Source organism: Acomys minous, assembly GCF_964271855.1.
Source record: "Acomys minous genome assembly, chromosome: 2".
Classification (NCBI taxonomy): Eukaryota; Metazoa; Chordata; class Mammalia; order Rodentia; family Muridae; genus Acomys; species Acomys minous.
In genome coordinates this window covers 34,078,687-34,104,795 of record NC_140484.1, presented here as the reverse complement: position 1 = coordinate 34,104,795, position 26,109 = coordinate 34,078,687, and the positions used below count along the sequence as shown (strand labels likewise).

At 45.8% G+C, this 26,109-nt stretch overlaps 2 long non-coding RNA genes across 2 annotated transcripts in view; one reads left to right on the top strand and one right to left on the bottom strand.

Moving 5' to 3' along the window:
• Positions 1 to 2,255: 2,255 nt before the first annotated feature.
• Positions 2,256 to 26,109, bottom strand: part of LOC311588679 — a 28,485-nt gene continuing 4,631 nt past the window's right edge. Inside the window, exons 3-10 of the long non-coding RNA XR_014776294.1 lie at positions 14,172 to 14,261; positions 13,146 to 13,519; positions 12,750 to 12,870; positions 12,574 to 12,602; positions 10,547 to 10,756; positions 8,705 to 8,959; positions 7,983 to 8,114; positions 2,256 to 3,007 (exon numbers count right to left, since the gene is read on the bottom strand). This is a non-coding gene — a long non-coding RNA (uncharacterized lncRNA). The remainder of the gene's footprint in view (positions 3,008 to 7,982; positions 8,115 to 8,704; positions 8,960 to 10,546; positions 10,757 to 12,573; positions 12,603 to 12,749; positions 12,871 to 13,145; positions 13,520 to 14,171; positions 14,262 to 26,109) is intronic.
• Positions 17,993 to 25,806, top strand: LOC311588681. The gene is made up of 3 exons (XR_014776295.1): positions 17,993 to 18,409; positions 19,626 to 20,385; positions 25,492 to 25,806. It is a non-coding gene; the product is annotated as an uncharacterized lncRNA (long non-coding RNA).

The window sequence follows — 26,109 nt, the reverse complement described above, 5'->3', positions numbered from 1 at the left end:
TTCTGGACCACATTACTCAGATCATGATCCTTTCCCCCATCAGTTAGTTACTGAGATGTCCTTGCTGTACCTCGGTTTCCTCACAGGCTTCAGAGGATTATCTAGAAAAGATCTGGTCACATATGTAGCATGTATCCTTTCTCTCTTGGTATATACATATGACTCCTAGGATAGGAAAAAAATATTTTTAGACTAAATTATTATTAACATTTTTTCTATTTATAACTTTGTAAGAAGCACTTGATAAGGACTAGCCTTATCAAACTAACAGATGTTCTAAGCTAAATAAATACATTTGAAGCCTAAAAAAGAAATGGAGGCTGGAGAGCTACCTTAGTGGTTAAGAGTGCTTGCTCATCTTGCAAACAGCCTAAGTTTGGTTCCTGGCACCCACATCAGTCAGCTCACAACCTCTTCTAACTCCAGGTCCAGGAGATATAAAGAGAATGAACCTATAAGGCCTCTATAGTGGCAAGTTTCAGACAATGAAGAAAGAGATCGAAGAAGATACTAGAATAGGACCAGCGAAGCCCCATCAAACTCTCAATGACAGTGTTCACAGGGCCAGAGAAAACAATATTAAAATTCACACAGACTCATCAAAGAAAGACAAAAAACAAACAAACACAAACAAACAAACCTAGCAGAAAGAAAATGGTGGTGGTATCACAAAGTCCTACCTCAGGCTGTGCTACAGAGCCATAGTGACCAAGACAGCATAGCGATGCCACAACAGACATGTAAACCAACAACAGAACAGCACAGAGGAATCAGAGACAAACACAGCTAGAGCCACTTCATTTTTTGATTTAAAAAATGGATTGGAAAGAGGGCAGCCTCTTACTTTTTACTCACTTTGTAGACCAGGCTGGTCTCGAACTCACAGCGATCCACCTGCCTCTGCCTCCCAAGTGCTGGGATTAAAGGCGTGCGCCACCAGGCCTGGCAGAGGGCAGCCTCTTAAACAAGTGACTGGGATGTAAGATTGGGATATCTGTATGCAGAATAAGATGCCTTAATTTAAGACCGGAAGCTGCTAGGGGAAAACAAGGGAACATCTTGAGAATGCAGACACAGCCAAGAACTTTCTAGAATGGGATCCACAAGAAATAACCCTAAGAATTGACAGACGAGATATGGGAGTCTTGAGACCTAATGCACAGCAAAGGAAACCATCAGCCGCGCAAAAAGACACTAAGGTTGGAGAAAACATTTGCCAGCGGTGCCTCAGGGTTAGTGTCGAGAATATACGAAGAACTGTAAAAATTAAACATCCAAACCAAATGAGTCTTCTAAGTGGGGTGTGAGCTCAATAAACAGCCCTCAAAAGAATAAGTACAGATGACCAGTAAATACTTTCAAAGGTGTCCAACTTTAGCCAACAGGAGATGCAAATTAAAACTATTTTAAGATTCAATCTCACCCAAGCAGGTGACTGTCAGCAAGAGAACAAATGACAAGAAAGGTCGGCTGATGGGAGGACAGATGGCAGACACCATGGAAATCAGAACAGAGGCTTCCCAGAAACTAAAAGTAGGACTTGTATGACCCAGCCACACCGCTGCTGAGTGTGTGTGCGTAGGACTTCCGCATTTGGCCACAGAAGTACTTGCATGACCGTGTTTGTGCTGGTTGTAATAATAGCTAAGAGACAGAGCCAGTCTGGATGTTCATCAATAGATGAAAGATGAAGAAAATGTAATAAACAAATACATACATACAACAGAATCATATTTGTCCACAGGGAAAAATGAAACATGACATTTGCAGGAAAGTGAGTGGACCTGGGAGTTATTTTAAATATGTGTGTGTGTGTTGGAAGGGTGGGGCGGGCAGATTTGGAAAGACAAATACTGAATGTTTTCTTCATATATAGATTCTAAATCTTAACACGTGTGTGTGTGTGTGTGTGTGTGTGTGTGTGTGTGTGTGTGTGTGACTGTAGATCATGAAACAAGAAAGGGAACCATGAAGACGATAAAAGAGAATAGGGAGGATAAAAAAGAGGGTGATTTCTGATTTCTCTGCATCATGACCAGCGCTGAGTATTGCCAACTTTTGAATTGGCCTATTTACCACCTTATTGTGGGTTTGAATCACATCTCAGAACCACTAGGCCTTGCCTAGCACCTTTTCATGGGCTTGCACTAATTTATGTTACTTTGGTAGAGTTTTTGTTAAAAAAAAAACCTTTTACCCATTGTTCTTTCTCTTTTGTTTTATTGACAGTGGGTCTCAAATAGACCAGGCTGGCTTTGAACTCACTTTGTATTCCTGAGGATGATGTCGATTTCCTGGTCTGTCTGCCTTTTCATTCAAAGTGCTGGGATCACAGGCATGTGCCATCATGGCTGGCCTTATTTTCCTTCCAGTTGGACTGCCTGTCCTTTTTTTAGTAACACACCAGAAGGATACCTTTACCAGATAGATAGTTGTTTCATTTCAGATGAGCCAGGCTGGTTTTTAAAGTCTTTCCTCCTTTCAAGTGACACGGATACTGACCAGGAGTTAACTTGCCATCAAAGGGTCACAAATTGGGGTATTCCTTAGAAGGTAGCATGTAATTACTTGTCCTAGCAAAGCAGTATTCCTTCCACTCTTGGATGTGGGTGTTTACATTTGGACTTGAAAAGACACCCTTGCCAAGCATAGGAACAGCATTCTCCCTTACCTCGCAGCCCCAAACACTCCCAAATCTACAAGATGGAACAAACAGATGTCTTGTCCCCACAGGAGGGCTCCGGCACGTTTCTGATGTTTTGTTTCTTTCTTCGGCAGCATCCTGGCTTTTATTAGCCAGTCATTTGTCCAGTTTGGACCTCAGAGACTGGAGCCATGCAGTGCCCTCAAGGTGTGTGTGTGTTCCACCCATAGCTGTTGGCCGGGAGGATGGTATGGGAGGCCATTAGAGAGCCCCACAGGAGTAGAATCCCAGAGGCATTTATCAGAGGGAGAAAAGTGACCTCTTAAACTGAAGCAGGGGCAGCAGAAACCAGCAATGTGACTGCTGAGAAAAAAAAAATGTCAATTTCCATCATTTTCCAACAGACAATAAAATAATAAAGATGATATTTAACATCGACTGGGCGCTTAGCAGTTTCCAGCTACTGTGTGCCATGTGATTCATACACATTTTCTTTCCATTAATATCCCATAACCACTCTGTGATGAGGGCAAGCCTGTTAATTCAACCCCACCCCCACCCCCGTCCTCAGACAAGGAAACTGGGAGCGGATATGGTAAATCGCTGTGACTCCATTTCCATCCCTGAATCTCAGAGTCATCCTTGTCGTTGGCCCACGCCCCTTTTCCTTTCTAGCTGCCCTTGCTCTGCTGGTGCGTGTGGGGCCCATGGCTTTTCTAACTCAGAATTCTGGGGACTTATTGCTCATCTCCATCCACACTTTGTTTCAGTAAGGGAGAACAGGCTGGTGTGTCACCTCTTCACAAGGCGCTGTATGCACGGACTAGCTTTCCTTTTTCCACCCACTGCCGTGAGACCTTGAGTCGGGGTCCACAGTGCAGGGCTCAGAGGGCCCACGCCTGGCTAGCTTCAGGACTAGAAGTCAGATTTTTGGTATACACTCCTGTGCAGATCAGCTGTGCAGTGAGTCTGATTTAAGTTTGTGCCCCAGGAAAATCAATGAAGTCCACTTGCTGGGTCTCCCGTGTTACTCTTGGGGAGCTGGCAGTCCTAAGAATCCATGACAGCCCCTGATTTCTGCGCCAGACAACACTTCCATATCCCAATTAATTAAAGGGGAACAAGGAAAGTCCACCTCAAAACCAAACTGGGAAACACTCAAAGGTCCTCCTATGAGCGCAGTGGAAGTCTCGTTTGGGTCTTGGAGCATCTGCCAATAGCATCTCTGGAGGGTGAGCTTCCAGCTGGGAGTAGCATAGTGGAAGCCTGCAGACAAGCTGAGAACGCAACTCAGGTGTCCTCAGGTGGAACCCATGCACTAAGGTGTTGGGAGGTATAATTCAGACAGGGACTGTGTCACCGAGGTGAGGCCACTGCAATTAACCAGCCAGTCCCATCTGTGTGTGTTGCTTCGGACCCATCCCTAGTCAGCCTGACAAGATCAGAGTCAGGGAACCCTGTGCAGGGCTCCTCCTGTCCAGTGGCCCCCGCCTGCTTTTGGGTAGTGTAGCCTGAGGCTGATCAAAGCCTACACTGAAAACTAGTAGCACACACTTTTATCAAAGCTAAGGGGACAAAAGGCTTGGTTTGGGCTTAGATTAGGTTGGTGAATCTAAGGCTTTGAAGAAGAATAGATTGATTGACACTTCATCAGATTAATAACTGTTTCTTTCTGCTCTTAACAACGAGGAAGGAGGTGGAAGGGGTTTGATTCTGGGAAGAGGCAGACTATCAGGGCCCATTGTAGTCCCAACTGTGAGGTCAGCAACACGTGCTGCCTGAAGTCTGATTAGCCACCCTCCCTCTGCCTCCCATCTTTCAGGCCTTAGTTTCTCCCGTGTCCCCAGACTGCTTATGGAAAGGACTATCCACGGGCTATTTACTTTGATATAATTTTTGGTAGCTAATCTCTTTGTAGAGGGTGTGATACGGTTGGAGGGATGGCTCGGTGGGTAAAGCACTTGCTGTGCAAGGCTGAGGACCTGAATTCAAATTCTCAGAATTGGCTTAAAGCCAAAACTCTGACCCTGAGATGGGAGGCAGAGACAGGAGAATGCTCGGAAGCATTCATGGGGGTTTGTATCAGATAACAACGAAACAGCTTGTGTCAAAGAAGGTGACACCCGAGGGAGTCCTGTGACCCCCACATGGGCACTCTGGCATGGGTATCTCTCCCACCCCTCACCGAAGGTCTCCTGGCTAAGGATGCTGGAGCCAGTCTGTCTGCTACAAATGTTGTGAGTTAATATATTTACTCTCCAACTTTCTCTCTGTCTATACACTCATCTGTACATAGAGAAGTTCTGTCTTTGAGCTAACTTATTCTCACTGAGACGAAAGGTCATCTGAGTGTGTGTGTGTGACATTGGCATGTCTTTATGCTTCAGTTTCCTTCTGTGTAAAATGAGATAGAAAATAACAGTATTTTCCTCACAGGTTTGCGGGAGTTACTGTATATAAAACCCTTAGAATAATAGCTGCAGGTGGCAAGCATTGAATATAATACTAATAAATGTCATGGAATTACAACATAATTTCACATATATAATGTAATTACAATAAAATAATTATATAAATGTAAGTGACAAAGAATTCTTAACTTTGCAAGCTTTTAAGCTTTGCCTACTTTTAAGTTTTATTTCTGGTTAGGAAGTGATGAATCATCTTCTACTGAAAAGATACCTTAGGTTTCCTTAGTGAGGCATCTTGGTAGACACGCCGATTCATCTTCCTGGACCAAGTGTCCACATCTGATGTCAGCTTGTGAGGGAAGAGTGCACTGTTCACAGGGAAAAGGGCTCTCGTTGCAAGGTGGGCCCAAGCAGCCATCAGCCCATGGCAGGTCAGTGGCCTGAAGTCCATGGTCTGGGTTGTGGGACTCCTGGGTGCCCACACTCTGTTCTGCCAACACCCTAACTGGACAGTCACTGAGGCCCCCAGAGAGCTGATGTACTGGGTCAGGCACAGACTAAGGGGTAAGGGATTGTGTTTTGAGGAAATGAACCCCATTGGGGACCTATGGGGTTTCAACTGCCATATTGTCCCAGAGACAGCTGCCATGCAGACATATACTCTTTGGAGGTACATGGTTGCTTAGATTCAGAGATCTAGGATCCTTAATCAAAGTCCCTTAAGGTGGTGAGTGGGCTACTGGGAACCCTGAGCCTTGCTGTCTATATTTGGTTTAAGGAGTCAGATGGGCATCAGTTCCCTTGACACTTATACACTGGGCATTTCCTTCTCAGCTGATTTGGGTATGGCATGCACACTAATGGTCCATGAAGGCTGATATATTTTGATTTAAAGGCAAAGTATTTAATGCATCTGGTCTCACCTGTTCACAGTTACCCTAGAAGGAAGGGCAGCATGCGGGACAGTGACTGTGACTAGGAAACAGTAGTTACAGAATGACCTAGGTTGCTCCCATTCTCAAATCTGTGCCAGCAATTTTCCCTTGATATATTTGTGAATGCCACCTCTTCTTCCTTTTCCAGAAACAGGATTTCTAGGTGAAAGAGTGTACATAAATTATATCTCTTGCTGTGTCTCCCTAAAGTGTTTTGCCAGGGACCATATCCACTGCTGAAGCTCCCATCACATCTGAGTGCTAGCTCCACACTGCCCTCACTAGCTTTGGATGTTCATGTAATGTTCTACTTTAACTTTGCATTCCTCGAATCTCCGGTGGGGCCAGATAATTGTCCTGTGTCTGAGTAGTACTTCTACTGATGACTTGTGAGTTGTGTTATCAACTGAGCACTCGCCCAATTTAACTATTAACCCTGCTACTAAGGTGCTCTTTAGTTTCTTTTTTCCTTCTTTATCCCTTTCCTTTTGTGCTGTGTACATGTACGTAAATGTGCATGCATGTGTGTGAGCGTGCATGTGCACACACGTATGGAGGTCAGAGGACAGATTTCAGGAGCTAGCTCTCTTTCCCATGTGCATTGCAGGGATAGAACCGAGGTCAGCAGGCTTGGCTGCAGGCCCCTTTATCCACTGAGCCCTCTCACTGGCCCTCTTCCCTTTCATATCCGTCAATAGTTCTGATGCTCCTGCAGTTAGCTCTGCCGATCTTCTCTTGACTTGTCCATAAACTACCGTGAGAACGTGTCAACCACTAGAAGGGTGAAATGACAAAACACAAGCTAGGAAAAATTTCCCACAGGAAATCAGCAGCAGTTTTGGTTAGTTCACATTGGGTAGTGAGTGTTGTGTTTCAGACATTTCTGTCATTGTGTCTTTGTTCAACAGGATGGATGACCAGACAGGCAGTGGGCCTGGCTCCCTCCACACTCCCCTTTGGAACTATGAGGCAGGCAGGGGAGGAGAAGAGTAGCTGGCCAGGGTATTGCAGGAAGGGAAGGGATTACCACCGTGAGAGGCCTTGGGAGGGAGCAACTAACTTCCTAGTGAAAAATAAGGAGCCGCCGGGGAAGGACGGAGTCAGTGTTTCTTGGCTCTGGCATGGCAGGCTGCAAGGGTTGGGTTAGGAGATCTGGTCGCAGTGGCAGTGTTTATACTGGCACCTTCGTGGAACTACTACACGGAAGAAAAGAAAGTCATTAAAGTAAGATGGAAACGTTAGGCCAGTCTTCAGGGTGGACCTGAAAGCCGGAACACAAATCCTTTAGTAAGCTGAGATCCACACAGACCAGAAGGCTCTGCCTCCCCAGGGTCCCCACCTGGGCTTGTAGTACTCTAGACACATCTCCTGTGCTCACAGTGGGCAGGGAAGGTACACTCCTGTTTGTTGACTGAGCAAACAGAGCATGCGCCTCAGCTCCCCAGCAACGGAACTCCTGCCCCGGCAGCTCGTGAGGGGTCTACACAAACTCTCCTTCTCTGCTGGTGAGCCTTGCTTTTTTTCTGTGTTACGGCGTGACCCTGGTGTGTGGGGTGTGTGTTGTGTTAGCACGAACCAAGCACTTGGCAGAGGGGACTAGTTGATTAAAAAGCCTTGATGATTTATCATGCCTAGGAGGAGGAAGGGAGGGAGGGAGGGAAGGAGGGAGGGAGGGAGGGAAGGAGGGAGGGAGGGAGAGAGGGAGGGCGGATAACAGTATCAAGATACAGTTGGGTAGGAGGAATTGGTTCTAGTGGTCCATAGAACTGCTAGCCGACTGTAGTCTGTGACAGTTCATAACATATTTCAAAATAACCAGAAGAGTCTGAAAGTGCCCGACACTTTGATTAAACTTTGAGAAGAGGGAAATGCCAATTTTCTCAATGTGATCATTATAGACTATAAATATGTATTGAGTTATACTATATCCATAAATCTGTGCAGATATTAAGTACTAATGAAAAATGAATAAAAGGAAAAAGACAACCATACCTACCTCCCCTCTTGATTACGTAGTGAGCACAGTGGGCGGAGACAGTTGGTGATCAATCATGACGCGAGATGAATTTACAAAGCTCCGTGTGTCTGAGCTGTATAAGAGCAGCTCAGCTGGCACATGAGATGCTGGCACACAAAAGACGGGGCATTTACAAATGGTTAGCGACATACAATATCAGTGATCATTTGGTACTTCTTCCGAGACTGAGTCATGCCTGTTACTAAACTTTGACGTGCCTCACTGTTATTATCAAGAACTGGCGCTTACTGTCAGGCACCCATGGGACCAACGAACGAAACAAATGGCCACTCGAAAATGATAGAGGATGGTTGGGTGGGCTTTGGAGAATTCTACTGCCCAGTGTCCAAAGGAACCTATCTGATTGGTTCTTCTGCTGCCCAGTGTCCCAAGGAAGATATCTGATTGGTTCTTCTGCAGCGTCAGTGTCCAAAAGAGCATATCTGATTGGTTCTTCTGCTGCGTCAGCGTGTGTGGTCTTTACAAGTCTACTCTTTCCTTCAGCTGGCAGATGAGCAGACACCCTATTGGTGTTGGTTTGCTGACTGATTAAAGAAGAGGGCAAAGAGGCAATATGGTGGTTCTCTCCGCTTGTCCACGATCAAGTGCAGTGTGTGTGTGTGTGTGTGTGTGTGTGTGTGTGTGGTGTCGAGGGGTGTTCTTATAATACCAAGAGGAGCCTTCCTAAAAATCCTACCTTGGTTTTGGGTCTGGGAACTTTATGCTTGATCTTTTAACGAGAGGTGTTATCTCTGGCCTCTTGGAACTGATACTGAGGAGCCTCCATGAAATCTTAGTGAAATCTTTGGGGTAGCTCACTCCAACTGTGGGCTCTGAGTCAGCTGTGGCATCATCGCTGTGGCTTTGTAAGACCAGAAGACTCATGCTCTGCCTGGGGATGAGTTAGAAACACGTCCTCCCAGCTCCACTCTAGCTCCTTCCGTCTGAGATGCTGGGGTTTGAGCACAGAGAACTGTTTCAGCACGTTGCCTAGGTTACTGGGATACACGCTGAGGTTTGAACATTACTCTTTTAGGATATGCTTAGTAAAGGTTTGAGCCCATACAGCAGCATTCCTAATTAAAATGCTGTCGGCTTTATGTAAAGTATATAAACACACACACACACACACACACACACACACACACACACACACACACACACACACAGAGCTAACCAAGTAAACTCATCCATCACCTCATGGTTGCTCTTGTTCCCACCCTCCTTTGGCAGTAGATGCTTTATGTGTACTTTCCCACAGACCCTTGAGTACACCGCACAGTGTCATTACCTCTCCTTGTCACACTGCTCGCTGGCCCCTCAGGGGATGCTCAGTCATCTTGATCGAGGGTTTATGCTCCTCCTCCATCCTGCTTCTCTTTCTGCCTCACCCCTGCTAACCCCCCCCCATTACTATCTATCATCTATCTATCTATCTATCTATCTATCTATCTGCAATCTATCTATCTATCTATCTGCAATCTATCTATCTATCTATCTGTTTCAGCCTCCCCCCCCCTTTTTTTTTAGTTCCAGGCATTGAATGAATTTAATGGTTCATATGCTCGGTAAATATGCTAGCATTCCACTACTAAGCTACACTCCACAATTTTAATTTTGTAGATGGGAGAAAAGACAAGAAGAAATTATGCCCAGTATTCCACACCAGTAGAGCTTGAATTCAAGTGCAGATATGCTATCCTAGGGACCGATGAAGGGATAAGAGGAAGAAAAATACACATTGTAGATTAAGAAGGGAGGTTGATATTCCTTCCTGTTTGTCTGTCCTTCTATGCATGCTGGTTATACACCTACAGATTTGGGAGGGTCAGTGGCAAGCATTTCCTCTCCCTCACTCTGCCCAGTGATGTCAGGTTGGGAGATGGAAATTCACCATTGGCAGAACATTAACACCACAAATTGGAGAACAGTGCAGATCGAAGCTCTGCCCCTGTCCCCTATTCCTTAGCCAGTGCTAGACTGCTCAGTGCACATTACTAATGTGTGCACTGTGTTAATGTGTGTGCATCACTATTTACATGGTATATTCCTGGCAGATGTTACATACAACCTATACTGCTGATTTAAAGCCAGGATTATTTGTGAATTCATATTTTAGTCACACCTGAGTTTTCTCATGTCTCCACAATTATTCTGGTAGAATTAAAATTCTAGAACCTGCTGCTGGAGTGATGGCTCAGTGCTGAAGAGCACTTGTTCCTCTTGCAGAAGACCTGGGTTCAATTCCCAGGCCCCACAGAGTTTAGAAGCATCTATAACTCCTGTCCTAGTGGGTCTGACACCCTTGTCTGACATCCTCTGGCAAGTACCCATGTGGTACACCTACCATACGTGCAGTAAATACGCTTATACCCAAAAAGGAAAATGTAAAGATCTAAACAAAACAAAACAAAACAAAAACCCTCCAGAATCTTAGAATCAGAATGGAGTTTGGCTTCACTTCTCAAGCAGCTCCTGTAATAATAAAAAATTAGTACTTTTTGTAATTTTTAATACAAATTAGCGCAGCAACGGTCACCTGCTTCTGAGAAGCTCTCAGTTTTAGACTTCCCTCCGGGGTCCTCTCGGCCCCTGCACTGTGGTGGGGTAGGTCCAGCTGGTGCAGGGCCTAAGAGGCAGCAGCTGCTGGAAGCCTGGGTGCTAGAGACGGGAGATCAGAGTCCCGCTCCTCTTGTGGCTTGGAGGGTGTGGAAGAGGCTTGCCCGAGCTCCCAGTTTCTGACTCAGCCCTGGGATTGAAATGTCAACACAAAGCCTTCTCTGAACTTCCGTCTCGGAGGGATTCACGTAGGAACAACTGAGGGTTTGAGATTTCAGGGTTCCCAGGCCAGGGGCCCTTGGTTTTCTGTAGTTTCCCCGCCAGCCTCTAATTCCAGCTCTGTCTTAGATGACAGGTTATACTGTTCACGAGCTGGGATGGGCTGTCCCTCCTCTCCCCAGCCCGTATCAGGAATGAATTAGCATGTTTCCCTCCGGTAAGTGATCCTCTTTTTGAATAAACATCCCCTGGGTTTCTGTGATGTGTAACTAATGGAGTGCTAAACTCTCAGGGCTGGTTTAAGACTCAGGGCGCACACGTGTTGCCAATCCATCATACTGCTAATACTAATTAACATAGCAGGGACACAGTAAAGCCACAGATCCTACACACATTACCCAGCTCCGGTTTCGCTCTCACAACAATCTTGCTATTGACCCAGCGAGGGCACACATCAGGGAAAGGAGGTTCAGCCCTCCTCTCTGGCTTGGTCTTCCCCTGCTAGACCGAAAGGGCTGCTGAGTGCCACCAACAGGGTGCCCGCCCATTACCCACTTAATGTCTGAGCTTTGTGATACCGCTTAGTTCCCAGGGCTGTGATTGGGTGGGTGGGTGGGCTTCCTGGGAGCTGGGAGCCTGGCTCCCCAGCTGTGCTTGAGTGGGAGCCAGCAGTGTTTCTCTGACCCCCCCTGGGCTACTGTTCCCATTGGGATTCCAGAGCCTGCCTGGTTCCCAGCTTTTAAGCCTCCCAGGAAAGCCTTCTGTCTTAATGAGAACTGGTTTACTACCTCGCACTGTAATAGGCATTTACCCCCCCACCAAACTCAGCCAAGCAGCGATGCATGCGGATCAGTAGCCTGGCTGGAACGTTCCTTTATGGAGTGGTTAGTATACGCACTTGTCAAATATCATTCTATGGTATTAAGTGCAAGTGATTTTCATTGCATATAACTTCATCTTTAATAAGGACATTTGGAAAGTGGCCTTTTGTAGCCATGTGTCTGAAGGAGCCACAAGTTTCTGAATGTCTTCACCATTAAAACGAGTTATAGATAGCAATGGATCCCGAGGCTTACACATATCCATGATCCCGTGCACCAAATCTTGAGGCCTTTATTTGTTAATGACCCTGTTCTCATTAGTGTAATTGATTATAAATGGAACCTTATGTATTATTATTAAAAGTCAGAAGTGCATGTTCAAACCTTTCAGGACCCTGGCAAAGGGCTATTACAGACAATATTAAAAATTCCTGCTCCGTGGGCCTCTCATGAAGGGATGATGATATGATGGAATCCTGACAAAGTATTCTAGTCTGGTGCTGAAAAGTTTCAGCAAAGCAGTGCTGCCCACAATAGCATCTGGATCAGTTTCCCTTTGCTAAGCGGGGGTGGTGCCCATGACTTAGGGACCGCTGTGCTGGGCAGAGGGAGACAGGGAAGCTGAGCAACTTGAGACCCTCCCTTCTGTTTGGACCAGAGTGATTTAGAATTTGACTGTCACATGTTGGGGCCTTCCGTGTAGAAAGGACTCTTGAGCGTCTAATGCGTTCCTTCCGGCTCTTTGTGATGTGTCTCTCTGTAGCTTCTTTAGGTGCGAGTGTAAACAGTTTATAGTATTGTTATCTGCAGCATCATAAATCTTTTCACTGGAGTACGCCTAAAGTGTAATGTAGGAAGAATCACAGTTACCTACAATCTAAGATACTGCAATATTTAAAACTCATTTACTAGTTACGGGAGATAAGAAACAACAAGGCTGAGGTGTAGCTCGGTGGCAGAGACCTACCTAGGATGTTCAAAAGGCCCGTTCAATCTCTAGAAGGAAAGAAGATAGAAAATAATTATGTATCACTTCAGACAGTATAATATATGATATGTATACATATGATCAATAGGTCCATAAAAGTAGGAGAAAAACAGTTTTAGAAAAGGAGAAAGAACCTGAGAGCAGTTGGTTGGTACCTTAGAGATGCTGATTTTGGCAGGTGCCAGCTTCTTTTTATACATTCTCTGTCTAAGGATGTGCGTACCAACTGTTCTGAAACAGGCACTTCGGAGGATATCAGAGCCAGTCAAAGATGGGCTTTGAGACAAAGACGAAAAACAACATCACACTTCCAAGCTCAAAACCCATCAGAGGCCAGAAGCCTATCAGCCAGCAGTTAAACCAACAGCCCTTAGATGGAGCGTGGCAGTCTGTTGACAATCTTATGGTCAGCTAATTGTTGATGACCTTTGATTACAGAGAAATAGTTTCATTAACCCTGGCACGCTTGATGAATCACATATTTAAACTTATCTTTTCTGTCAATCATATCATTGTTTAAATAAGTTACTAAGTTATAGAGATCAGACTACCAAGATCTGGGAGAGAGCGCCGCTGTGGTTGCATGGAGAACAGGCAGGTTTACATATTCAGTGCCGAGTTCAGTGTTTCTGCCAACATAACTTGTTTTCCAGTCGGGTTGGAGGCCTTCTCTGACTTGGCGTGCTCCTCTTTGAGGCTAGTGCTGCTGGCTGTCCACTCACATTAGTTACTCTGCCTTCCTGCCTAGCGTCAGTATTTGGTTGAAGGATTCAGTTGGCCAGTGGTGTCCCTTTTGTTGTAGTTACCGTATTTCCTCCTTATTTCCCCCTGAGGAGAGGTCTTTATGGTTGATGCTCCTTTAATACATTCAAGTCTGAATTCTGATTCTAGAAGTTTATCCAAGTGATGCAATTGTTTCATGATTCTAAAGTTAAAGAGAAAGAAAAATATCATTGCAAAGATCCTTATCTAGTGACCCTTTCAGTGACCAAGGCAGGCCAGGCAGCTTTCTGGACACCATGCACTAACAGTCTTCTGGTCGATCTATTTGTTAGTGAGTTGTAATTCCTGCTGGGCAGTAGGGTTGGATTCCCAGCTTAGGTCTGTGGATCTGCACCTGCTGGCATGCGGGCTGAGCGTATCCTCTTTCCCTCCCTCCCTCCCTCCCCCCCCCCCTCTCTCTCTCTCTGTGTGTGTGTGTGTGTGTGTGTGTGTGTGTGTGTGTGTGTGTGTGTGTGTGTACCCCTTTGGATAATAAGGAGGTAAGTAGAAAGCCCATAGCATCAGGCTGCAATAGATGGACGCTGACGAGTTCTAGGTCCGGGGCTCTTGTTCTCAGACCTCTATTCAGCTTAGTTCCCATGAGAGGATTTCCAGAAATAAGCAGTAAGTGTCAGAAACTGAAAACATCCTAAGCCTAGGTTAGATTGATTGTGCAGAGGCTAGAAGCTTTCAGGACTAGACCTAGGCCAGCAGAAGGTTGTAGCAAGCCTCCCAGACAGCAATCGAAAAAGGCAAATACAATTACTTTTACTATTTGAGGCATTCTTTCTTTCTCAGGGCCTCTTTTCACTTACTGTTTTCTCTGGTTTAAATTCTTTCCCCTTAAATATCAGCCCCTTTGAGTCTCTTCTCACCTCAACTCTCCTTTTCTCAATGTAGCTGCTCTGTTAAAACAAACAAACAAACAAACAAACAAACAAACACCCGTCTCCATCCAGACTCTCTTTACTTCTCTTTCCTAGCCTTTTCTCCATGACATGCACGCCATTTGGCATGTTCTGTACTTTCTTGTTTATTTGTTTGTTTGGCTTTTGCATACAACACCATTGGTGTCTGTGTTGTTCACTGCTGCAGTCCCAGATCTTAGAACTAGGCTCAACGGACAGACACTGAAGAACTGTCTGTTGGGTCAAAGTAAGAAAGACTTCACTTACCACTTGCAAGACTAAATAGCAAATTCACTTACTGAGCAGATGGCCACTGACAACACTGTTCTCTTCAGGGTATAGCTCTGGGTATTACTGAGAGCATGAAGGGTTTTAAGATGTGGTCTTGATCCTTAGTAAACTCACAATCAAAGTGAACATACATAGAGGTAGATTGTAGGTCCTACAGCCATCCAAAGAAACCAGATGAACAAGGGAAGGTGTTTCTTGGAAGGGCAGGCAGAGCTTTGCTATAAGAGGTGGACTTTGATCAAATCTGTAAAAAGATGGCAGATTACGATTATTGGAGAACAAGAGTGTGACAACAGGGGAAGAATACACACACGTGCGCGTACACACACACACACACACACACACACACACACACACACATACACACACACATTCCAGGTATCCATAAACACCTCTGCAGGGTTGTGAGAATGCAGCAGTACAGGGGTCAGTAAGGCATGAGTGGTTCCACAAGCCAAAAACTGAAAAAGGTTGTGGATGGCTTTGCAGGCTGACTAAGAGTTAGGGTTGGTGGTATTGGGGAAGCTGATGGTGCGATGGCTAGAGTTCACATGGAGGTGCGTCTGGATGTTACACCTGATTTGTACAGGGGAACAAAGAATGCAGAGGCCTGTTAACAAAGCAGGCTATGGGCATAAGTCTAGGGGAGGGCTGCGGGGAGGCTGAGCCATACAAGAGAGGGAAGATGACCTTGCGTGAAGTTTACCACACAAAGCCTAGTGAGAGTGTGGGACCTAGGCAGGCCTATAGTTTCTTTTTATTTTCCTTACACAGACATTTAGTCTTTTGGTTAGTTTTTGGCATCTTTAAGGAGACCAAGAGAATTAAACCTAGTCTTTGGAAAAAAAAGTTTCTCAACCTTTATTTTAAAATTGTCTTGCAGAGGAGAAGAGATTTATGTCTAGAGATTTATTTTTACATTATTGACCATGTGGTCCTTACATGAGCCATGATGATTATGAAGGTCAGATACCACCAACCCTAACTTATAGGAGTTGGCCCTCTCCATCCACATGGGTTCTGGGGAATCTCCATTTACCAGATTTGGTGGCAAGCGCCTTTACCCAATGGCTGGTCCAAGCTGGGTATTGAATTTATGACATCTTCTCACATTCTAGGCAAGTGCTCTCCTACTGAAGTACATTCCCAGCCCAGATCTAGGCAATTGAATATGTATTTAAGATATTGACTTTATAAAATACTGTACTGTTTAAAAGCACTAATTGTAGCAATACCACTTTGTGAGGGTCTTTTAAGCCACCAGCCTATCCTAGTTTCAAATAGGCAGAGGCGAGACAAGGGCTCTGTCTTGTAAGCTCTCTTAACTGCCTTGCGGCAGTATCCACAACCTGCTTTTCTTAGCAAGTACTCCATTGGTAAGACATAGTGGAGTTGACGTGGCTGGCCTCTGAGGCTTTATGGGCCAGTGGACGATTGCTCATGTCTGTAATGTTTTTCTCATCTGATGGGAAAATATAAGTCCTAGAACCAGAGCAGTTTAAAGTTCCGTATTTAGCTTGTTTGTTTGTTTGCTTGTTTTTTTGTTTTCTTGTTCTGTAATCAAATTGCCTGACAAGAAGAAAACAGCCTAAAGGAGGAAGGTTTTTGTTGTGGCTCACAGTTTGAGGGGATATAGTTCACCATGTCAGGGAAGCTATGGAGCCAGACACAAGAGGTAGCTGGTCACACTGAGTCCGAAGTCAAGAAGTAAGAGAGCAGACATGAAATGGGGCTGGACACATTCCTGTTGACACACTTCCTCCAGCAAGGCTCTACAGTGCCACCTGCTGGAGACCAGATGTTCCAACTCATGCACCTATGGGGACACTTCACATTCAAACCACAAGAAGAGTTACTTAACCTTCTTGTCCCAACAGCCTTCTGGGTATTCTGGCAATGGCTTAAGTGTTAGGTACATATTTAATTTTTAAAATCACAGTAGAAAGATCTGGTTATGACCTGAAACACCACCAGAGCTGGCTTTAAAATTCTTCTTATAATTTTACCGACAGTTGAATTTTGGAGTAAGAAAACGGTCATATATCATTGTACATAAAGGAAGAGGCTTGCTCAGTAGTTTCTGCTTGGAAGCGGAATAAGGCAGTGCGGTGGTTTAAATAGGGATGGCCCCTATAGACTCATGTGTTTGAATAGGAGTGGCACTGTTAGGAGGTGTGGCCTTGTTGGAGGAAGTGTGTCACTGTGGGGGCGGGCTTTGAGGTCTTATAATGCTCAAGCTACCCCCACTGTGGCTCACAGTCTTCTGCTGCCTGTGGATCAAGATACAGAACTCTCGGTTCCTTCTCCAGCACTATGTCTGCCTGCACGCCACCATGCTGCTTCTCACCATGATGACGATGGACTAACTGCCGAAGCTGTAAGCCAGCCCCAGTTACATGTTTTCCTTTGTAAGAGCTGTCGTGGTCATGGTGGAGAGGAAGTGAGGTGTGCCTCTACAGACATTGCCTGCTGAAGTAGATTGGGGCTGGTGGTGGACTGTGTGTGTAGCTTGGGTTTGGCTGTATCCGCAGGGGGGCTGGTGGTGGACTATGTGTGTAGCTTGGGTTTGGCTGTATCTGCAGGGGAGCTGGTGGTGGACTATGTGTGTAGCTTGGGTTTGGCTGTATCCTCAGGGGGGCTGGTGGTGGACTATGTGTGTAGCTTGGGTTTGGCTGTACCCACAGGGGGGGCTGGTGGTGGACTATCTGTGTAGCTTGGGTTTGGCTGTACCCGCAGGGGGGCTGGTGGTGGACTGTGTGTGTAGCTTGGGTTTGGCTGTATCCGCAGGGGGGCTGGTGGTGGACTGTGTGTGTAGCTTGGGTTTGGCTGTATCTGTAGGGAGGCTGGTGGTGGACTATGTGTGTAGCTTGGGTTTGGCTGTACCCGCAGGGGGGCTGGTGGTGGACTGTGTGTGTAGCTTGGGTTTGGCTGTACCCGCAGGGGGGCTGGTGGTGGACTGTGTGTGTAGCTTGGGTTTGGCTGTACCCGCAGGGGGGCTGGTGGTGGACTGTGTGTGTAGCTTGGGTTTGGCTGTATCCCCAGGGGGGCTGGTGGTGGACTGTGTGTGTAGCTTGGGTTTGGCTGTATCCACAGGGGGGCTGGTGGTGAACTATGTGTGTAGCTTGGGTTTGGCTGTATCCGCAGGAGGCTGGTGGTGGACTAAGTGTGTAGCTTGGGTTTGGCTGTATCCTCAGGGGCTGGTGGTGGACTATGTGTGTAGCTTGGGTTTGGTTGTACCCGCAGGGGGGCTGGTGGTGGACTATGTATGTGTGTAGCTTGGGTTTGGTTGTACCCGCAGGGGGGCTGGTGGTGGACTATGTATGTGTGTAGCTTGGGTTTGGCTGTACCCGCAGGGGGACTGGTGGTGGACTATGTATGTGTGTAGCTTAGGTTTGGCTGTACCCACAGGGGGGCTGGTGGTGGACTATGTATGTGTGTAGCTTGTCTGTCCATTCTAGTTTTACTGTAGGCAGCTGCCTAGACTCTCAATAGATTTGTGCTGAACCTTAGCAGGGCTGACTTGGCTTAAAGGCAATTACTGCTTGCTTGAATAAGACTCCAGAGGAAGGCAGGGCTGCAAGGAGAGTCTCCAAGGGAGGATTCTAATAGCACAGAAGAGTAGTAAGGGAAGTGACATCACGTGCATTCGTCTCTGCCTGTCACTCTTGAGTAACTCCTCACGTGTTGACTTGTTCTCTTACCTCCTCTGTTAGAAAATATCCATAACTGAATAATTTTTTAAAAACCCTATTTTTGGCTACCCTCATCTAAAATTTTGTAAGCAATGAAGAAGAAGAAGGAGAAGAAGAAGAAGAAGAAGAAGAAGAAGAAGAAGAAGAAGAAGAAATTAAGTGGTTGGTTCTATAGAAACTTCTTTCTCCCCCACAAGAAGTACCACAGTTCATATATGTTTAAGTGTAGTTATTTTATACATTTGAGAAAACTTACAATGGAATAGGAGTGAGGTACTGGGCTGGGTACGTAGCCAAGTAGCATGGTGCTTGCCTAGGAAATGCAAGGTCCTGGGGTTTGATCCCTAGCCTTGAAACATAACACGAAAAGCAGATCTTTAGCAAAGATTTAAAATCCTATTTTTATTTGTATCAAGTATGAAAGATTTTAAGAATAGAATCTCTATGCATTAAAAATATTCAGACAAGGGACTGGAAAGGTGGCTCAGCAGCTATTCTTGCAGAGGGCCCAGGTATGATTCCTGGCACACACATGGCAGCCCACAGCTGTCTGAAACTTTAGCTCTCGGTGATCTGATGTCCTCTTCTGGCCTCTTTAGACACCAAGGACACACGTGGTACATGGACATACATGCAGGCAAAACATTCACACACGTTAAAAAAAAAAGACAAAAGAATAATACAGACAAAGGCAAAGATGATGCCACTTTCATTGTTATGTACAGTTGTCAAAAATTACATTTAAGAATTAATTCCAGAAAACAACACATATGCATGATATGAATTGTCTTCGAAAGTTCCAGGTGTTTGGACCCCTGTCACCATCACCCCCAAGTGCGTGGAGATTAAACCCAGGGTCTTACATATACCAGGCAAGCACTCACCAAGCTACAACTGTACCACCCAAGATCCTGAAACTTCATTTTATATTTTTGTACAATATTAGAGATACTTTTATGCCCTGCACTTAAAAAAAAACAGAGGAACTATTTTCAAAGCAGAAAAACAAAGAAGAACTGTTCTTATAGGTATGATAACAGAATTATAGTTTTTTTTTAAAAAAAATCTGAGCTATAAAATGCACATACTCCTGCAATAATGAATGCTTATTCTTATTGTGGCTCCACAGAGAAACGGGAATAATCCTGCCATCCTAAAGATTTAATGAATATTGTAGGATCTGTAATCTAAAATGATTTATAAACCACTCTCACTTTTAGCAAGTATTTGGTGACTTGCGAAGGGCTCAAGGGTTTGCTCACTACAGAGTCAATTCATGAGTTCCTCTCAATGACTAATACACACATACGTCTAGATTTGAAAAGCAGCATTTGCTAACTCAAATAACTAAGAATTTGTTTTCTCAAACTTTCTTTAGAAAAGAAGAAGGTCACTCAGCCGAGCTGAGTTTATGCGTGAAAAATTTCATCCCACAAGGATAATATTTTTGGAAAGCGGTGCAGACAGGAGCTTTGAATGGAACTGTGTGTGTGACCGGGAAGGGAAGGAAAAGGCTATGATTGACAGGTCCCTTCTACGGACCGCTGTTTCCTCCACTCCAGTGGTGACTTGGAAAAAAAAAAAACCATTGAAACGGCAGGAGCCAGGAGTCTGTAGCCAGAAAGGAAAATTAGAACATGTGTTTTGGGAGGAAACTCACTGAGTTTTAAAATATTTTATCTTCGGTCAGAAACAGACAGAAGACTCCTGAAGAACAACTGTTTTAAAACACCAACAATCTTTGGGGACAAGTATTATTAAAAAAAAAAAAAAAGGAGGACATCGTAATGGGACTCCACATCTGGTTGACATTTAAAGGAAGCTGCCAGAGTACAAACTAACTTCAAGACAACAAACCAAGTGATATATTTTTTGAAAGATTGCAGAAAAAAAAATCTTTTTTTTTTTGGCTGAGCAAATCTTAACGCCACATGTGAGGGACCCATCACTATTTATTGCATTATAGATTTGCCAAACAATATAAGGACCTCTGGGAATACTACAGAGAACAGCACAACTGGAGAATTGATTCTGTGCTTGCATGCATCGGGTTGGACTTCACACTGAAGCCAGATTTGGTTCCTTTTGGAACCTATAAGCCAAGTTTAGTGACTTTGCAATGCTTAAGTGGATGAAAGGTAAGTGTACAGATGTGTTTGTGTATTGTGCAAACTGGGATAGAGGAAAACCAAAAGAGAGAGAGAGAAAAAAGCAACAAAACCAAATAAAAACCCTGTTTATTAGCGATGCTGGAAGGTTGTTGGTATGAGTGAGACATGACTGAAGAAGTCTTAAAGAGACAGTTACTGATTGGGAGGAGCCAATAGGCTTACAGTTTTAGAGCTAGGGTTGATATATATATATATATAGTATGTTTTTTTTCTGCTAAAGGAGCTAGTTTTAGTCCCTTATAGCACAGCAACCCTACTGTTTGAGGGAGTCATGGCTGTGTTTTAAAGAATATCTCCCAAGTTATTTAGAAGATCAAGGAGGGTATAATTAAGTTTCTAGACTAGACTGTAGATCTGTTATTCACTTCAGCCCCCTGTGTCTCCTCCCTTGTGCACTGGCATCAAGCTGGGTGCTCAGTTGATGAGTCTCTTGCACAGATGATTCAACTGATGATTGTGAAGCATACAACGCATCGAAGGCCAGGCCCCAGAAGTTCTGTTCTTTTGGTATATACTCAGGAAATGGGCACAGCTGCAGCAGACCTCCCAAGCATGTTGTGCATTCAGGGGTGGCAGTGACTGAGCTGCCTAACGGCTGTGTGGATGTTATTATTTTCTTGTGCATTGTTATTGTATTAGATTGCTTTGATATTATTCTACTAGTTCGCTTTAGTAGATCTTATGCAGTCTGGCTGATTTTTGTGCATTGTTAAGTTTTTCCCTAAATAAGAGAATGAAACAACAATAATAACAAACAAAAACAACAGAACAAGCTAGCAAACAAAAATCAGCCCAGCTGAAAGTTCTAGTTGGAAACGGGCTGTGAGTTATAATAACGGAAGCCTGACTGTCCTTTCTGGCCTCAGTAATAGTTTCTCAGGAAGAGAAATGGTGAGTACTGAGACCAAACAGTTTATTTATTAAGGCTTTGTCTCCTTGCTGCAACCTTTCTGCTCTTCAAAGTAAGGAGGGTGTGCCCTTCACGCTTTGCAATTTTGTATAAACACTTGGAAGGCTGGTTCCTTGTTGTCGAAAGAAAGGTAAGTCTGCATTTTTATTTGATTGAGACGGAGTTGGAATGGCAGCTTCCTTTGAGAGGCAAGTGTTGCTGGAGTATTCACAACACAGGACCTGCCACTCCATCTGTGATCCTTAGGAGACTGCCCTCTTTGACTTTATCTACCTATAACCAAGGACGTGGTGTTTCCGACTTGAAAAAAACAATTAGATAAGGGCGACCTGGGTGCTTTATACTCACAATACTATCTCATTTACTTTGTTTTTGCCATTGTAAACCTGATATTGTCAAGAGTCTGGGTTTTATAAGCGAGGAAACAGAGGCACAGAAAGTGAAGTGTGCAAAACTCCTCAGGGTCCCCAGAAATGATTTGTGGTTTTTGTGTGCTTCCAGAGCCATGGCTAGTCCCCACAGCTTGCTATGACCTGTTCTTTGGTGGAAATAGTCTTGGGTACATTTCCTACCACCAAACTTTGAAGCTTTATCGTTTGCTGCAGAGTGGAATTCTGAAAAACCAGTGGAAATCAAAAGGTCCTCAGGGTCTTAAACCATTATTTATTTATTTATTTATTTCGGGATTTAGAAAGCGGAAGCAGGAGTGGTGGGTGAGGTGGGTGTGGCATGGGGGGCAGTTCTGTAATGTGTGCTCAGGGAAACTGAGTTAGCTTCCTGCTGAAGGCTGTAGGGGAGGCCTTATGCAAAGGCATCTGGAACCTTCTACTTCTGAGTCCCGGCAGCAGCTAAGTCTTTCAGAGAAGAGGGATGGCCTCAGATTGAGATTTTGTTCTCTTGCTCCTCTGGAACCTGCTGCCTGCTGCAAGGGTCGGTCTCTGAATCTGACAAAATGTGCGTCCAAAATGATTATGACGCCTTCCACCTTAAGGGGTCAGTGTATCTGGAGTTATCTGGAGGATCTGGAGTGTGAGCCTTCCATTTTTTGCAGATACTGACTACAAGGCAGCTAGAAGATGTAGTCAGGACACCCAAGGAGGTAGACCTCCTGTGTGATGATAGGTCCTTCTACCAGAGCCTGCCACCCGCTAGGCTTGCCTGGCAGAGCTAGTGGGAGGGCTGAGGATGTAAGCCAGTGGCTACACTTGTCTCCCAGGCCCGGGAATCCTTTTCCCCCAACCGCGCGCGAACGTGGCCTCACACAGCGCCCCCGCGCGGCCTTCTTGTGCATTGGGAAGGTTGGACCCCTGAGACATTGGCCGGTCCCCAGGGATCCCAAGCTTTTTTGGGCACTGCGAGAGACACTGGAGGGGATCAAAGCATTCTTGTAAGGCCTGAAGCTCACGAGGCTGCCTTTTTGTTAGCCTGCTTTCACCCCGTCAATAAATTTTCTACGAAAGAAAGGGCAAGGGTGGAGGGCTTTGGGACTCTCTAGGTGGACCTGAGAAGGGGCTGGAGTTTCCTGCACCTGCGCTCCAGCCACGTTAAACCAGCAAGAACCTAGCTCGCGCCTTTCTAATGGCTCATCTCCCGTGGAACGCCCGCCTACTCTCTGGGGGTCAGCTTCTTCAAAGAGAAGATTTCTTCGGCCTTGTAGTAAAGTAAAAAGGCCTGTTCCAGCTGGCCTGAACCCCTCTTTCCCCCTCTCTCGCTTCCCTACAACCCCCATGGGAAAACACTCAGGCAAGTCTCTTCCTTTTTTTTTTTTTCTTTTCACCCACCCAGACATATTCAGAATTCCAGCAATGACTTAGTTCCCTTTCAACCTCTTCACAATGCAGAAACGTCACGAGCAATGGTGAAGCAAAAGGCCCAACTTCCGGGCTGCTTCAGCTGGTGAAACTGAACAGAACAGGATCCCCAGAGACCTAGTTTACAATTGCACCCCACCTTCTTCTCTCCCCTCTCCCCCTTCCTTCCTTTCGTTTTTTCCCTCATTTGCCACTTAGTGTATCCATGGAAAGAATCCCTTTTATGCAAGTCATGCCCCCTTTTAGGGCCTGTGTGTTTTTGCCATTTGGATTGGAGGACCAGGATCACACTTTAGTCACCCTGAGGTCCTGGACAGTCACTTGTTACCTAGACAAGCAGCCAAGTAGAGTTCGCTTCCTTCTTTCCTCACACTCCGTTCCAGACCCTGTTAGAGGCCCTGGAGTCGGCTTTGGGCCAGTCACCTTCCAGGCTGGAAGAGTTGAGAGGCAAAGAGGGAGACGGCCCCCCTCAGCATGTCTGCTGCTATTCAGAGAGAATCCTGGATCTACAGGAAGGAAAATATTTTGGCCCTCTTCAGGACCCATACCCAGATCCCAGAGTGAAGGAACTTAAGATAAAGCTGTATAATTGGCCTACTGGGTTTTTGCCTAAAATCCAGGCAAAGCAGGCCTAGTCTAGAAATCACGGGGTCACAAGCAGTTTGTGATTTGTGGGGGGCCTCTTTTTGTCAGTGGAATAGATCCCATTGGGTTTAAACTCTGGGAGCAAGTTCTTTGTGAGACTGGGGGTGGCCGCCCTTCCCTAATGGATAGATTTGGTTTTCAGGCACCTCCCCACCCCCACCCCCCAGGATAAATGGCAGAAAGATGGGGCAGGCGAAAGTCACCAGTTGGTCTGAATCAGTGCCACACAGTGTTTCTATCCCCACCCCCTACAGTTCTGCTCTTGTTAGCTGGAGCAAGCAGGCCATCGCTGTACGATTTCTGTACAGTTTTTCATGTTCGGTGGAACAACTAGAAACCATTGAATCTGACTCCTTCAGTCTAAGCTCAAGGACCTGCGGGGCAGGGTGGTGGTGGTGGGTCATACCCAAGGAAGATGGTTCACTCTTCCTGGAGCTGCAGGACCCGGCACTTTGCTCCCCTACCTCGCTGGTTAGACTGTTGGGAAAATACGGGAGGATGGCATGGAAGCTAACACGGACACACTCCAGCACAGGGGTAGGGGATGGAAAGTTCTCAAGGGTAAAAGGCTTGTTTTCTACTCAGTCCTCATAAGGGTGTGTGTGCAAGGAGGCACTTGACACATACAATCTCCTGACTGCCTTCTATGATAAGGTCACCACCACTGGGTTAGAATCTAGTCCCGAGTGCCTCCCGTGGAATACTTGGTTGCTAGATGGCCTCCGAGTGAGGAGTGAGTTGAGCTCAGCTCCTCCTCCAGTCACTGGCCCTCAGAGGTTGCCTGGGATTGGGGCAGGCAGGGTGGCCGACAGGCCCTGAACATATGCCGCAAGATTGCTTCACTTTGTGCATGGGATTCTGTATCCTATCTCGGAAGGGCACGGTTCATAAAACATAGGAGGGCATTGTGGTGGACCAGAAATAGCCAAAGCCTCTCTAGTGCCACACTGCCTTTATATCGCTATGCACCCCGTCCCCCACGCACTCGGCAAGCTGTTGCTCCCTTCCCGTTTTCAGTGTCTCCTTTAGCCAGCTTCCCACGGAAGGAACAAGAAGGAAAGAAGGAAGGAGGGTTCCTTTGCTTTTCAGGCTGCAAAAGCAGGGGGGGGGGCTTGCTAACCATTCTGCTGGAGAGCAGCTATCTCCCAAATGCGCTCTTTGCTCACCTCCACCCCCATCGGGTGTGACAGGTCGTAGATCTAATTTCGAAAAGTAAATTGGGAAATCGTATCTCTGTGGTCCCATCTGGGATTATTTATTTCACTGTGTTCATAGCCAGTTAAAGTTGTCAGACTGTGTGACACTGTTGCTTTCCACAAGAGGACATGGGCTTGAGGTCATCTCTAAAGAAACCAGAGCCACAGTCAGCCACAGCAAAGCCCTGTAATACTAAGGTGCCCAGACCACCTGGCACTCAGCTTTAGGGTTAGCTAGGGGGTATAAGCTGCTGCTGCTGCTGCTGCTGCTGGTGGTGGTCTCCTAGGTTCCCTTTATTGGTCACCATATAGGTCCTGGGGCTACTTGAGTGGGTGAAAGCTGCAGGGCTAGGGTGGAGACTCAAAACAGCCTTAGGTGGTAAAGACAGGAGTAGCTGAGCTGGGTGACTCAGGGGGCATTCTAGTGGGCTGTGTGCAAGGGATTGTACAGCAAATGGGAGCCAATCTGACACATGCGTGCCTTCTTTGAAATGTTTTTATTTTTGGACAGGTGTTTGGAGGAAGCAAGCAAGCCACTTCTACCAAGGAAAGCCCCCGCCCCCTCCCTTTGTTCCTGTCCTTTTGATTTTTTGAGGGCAAGCTTATCAGCTGGTGAGGTCAAATAGTGCTGAGGCAGGAAGGGGTGGAGGGGTGTGTGTGTGTGTGTGTGTGTGTGTGTGTGTGTGTGTGTGTGTGTGTAGATTAGGCAAAGGGAGCCAGAAGCAATTGAGGACACGTTCCACCTTCACCCACCTGAGTCAGAAGGGGAAGGAAAAAAAAAAAAACCTCCACAGCTCACAAGAGAACCCTGCAGCAGCTCAGAAAGCACTGGGAAAAACTGTGCTTGTGTCTCAGTGTAGATGTCCTTGGTTTCCAGGTTCCTTTTAGGAGGGATTTGTTTCCTCACAAAAGAGTCCCGAATCAAGGAAGGTCTTTTTAAGAGTAGATGAAGAGAAGCCAGGCTCTCACTGGATGCAAGTGCTAGCCTTAGAAGGAAAAGGAGGTCAAGCATGGTGGTCCCACTGTGTGACCACTCTATCCTTATTAGCTGAAGTTTTCATACACCAGGCCAGGAAAGGTCACTCTTCCCAAGATGCAGAAAGATAATTGATCCAGGTCTCATAGCCTG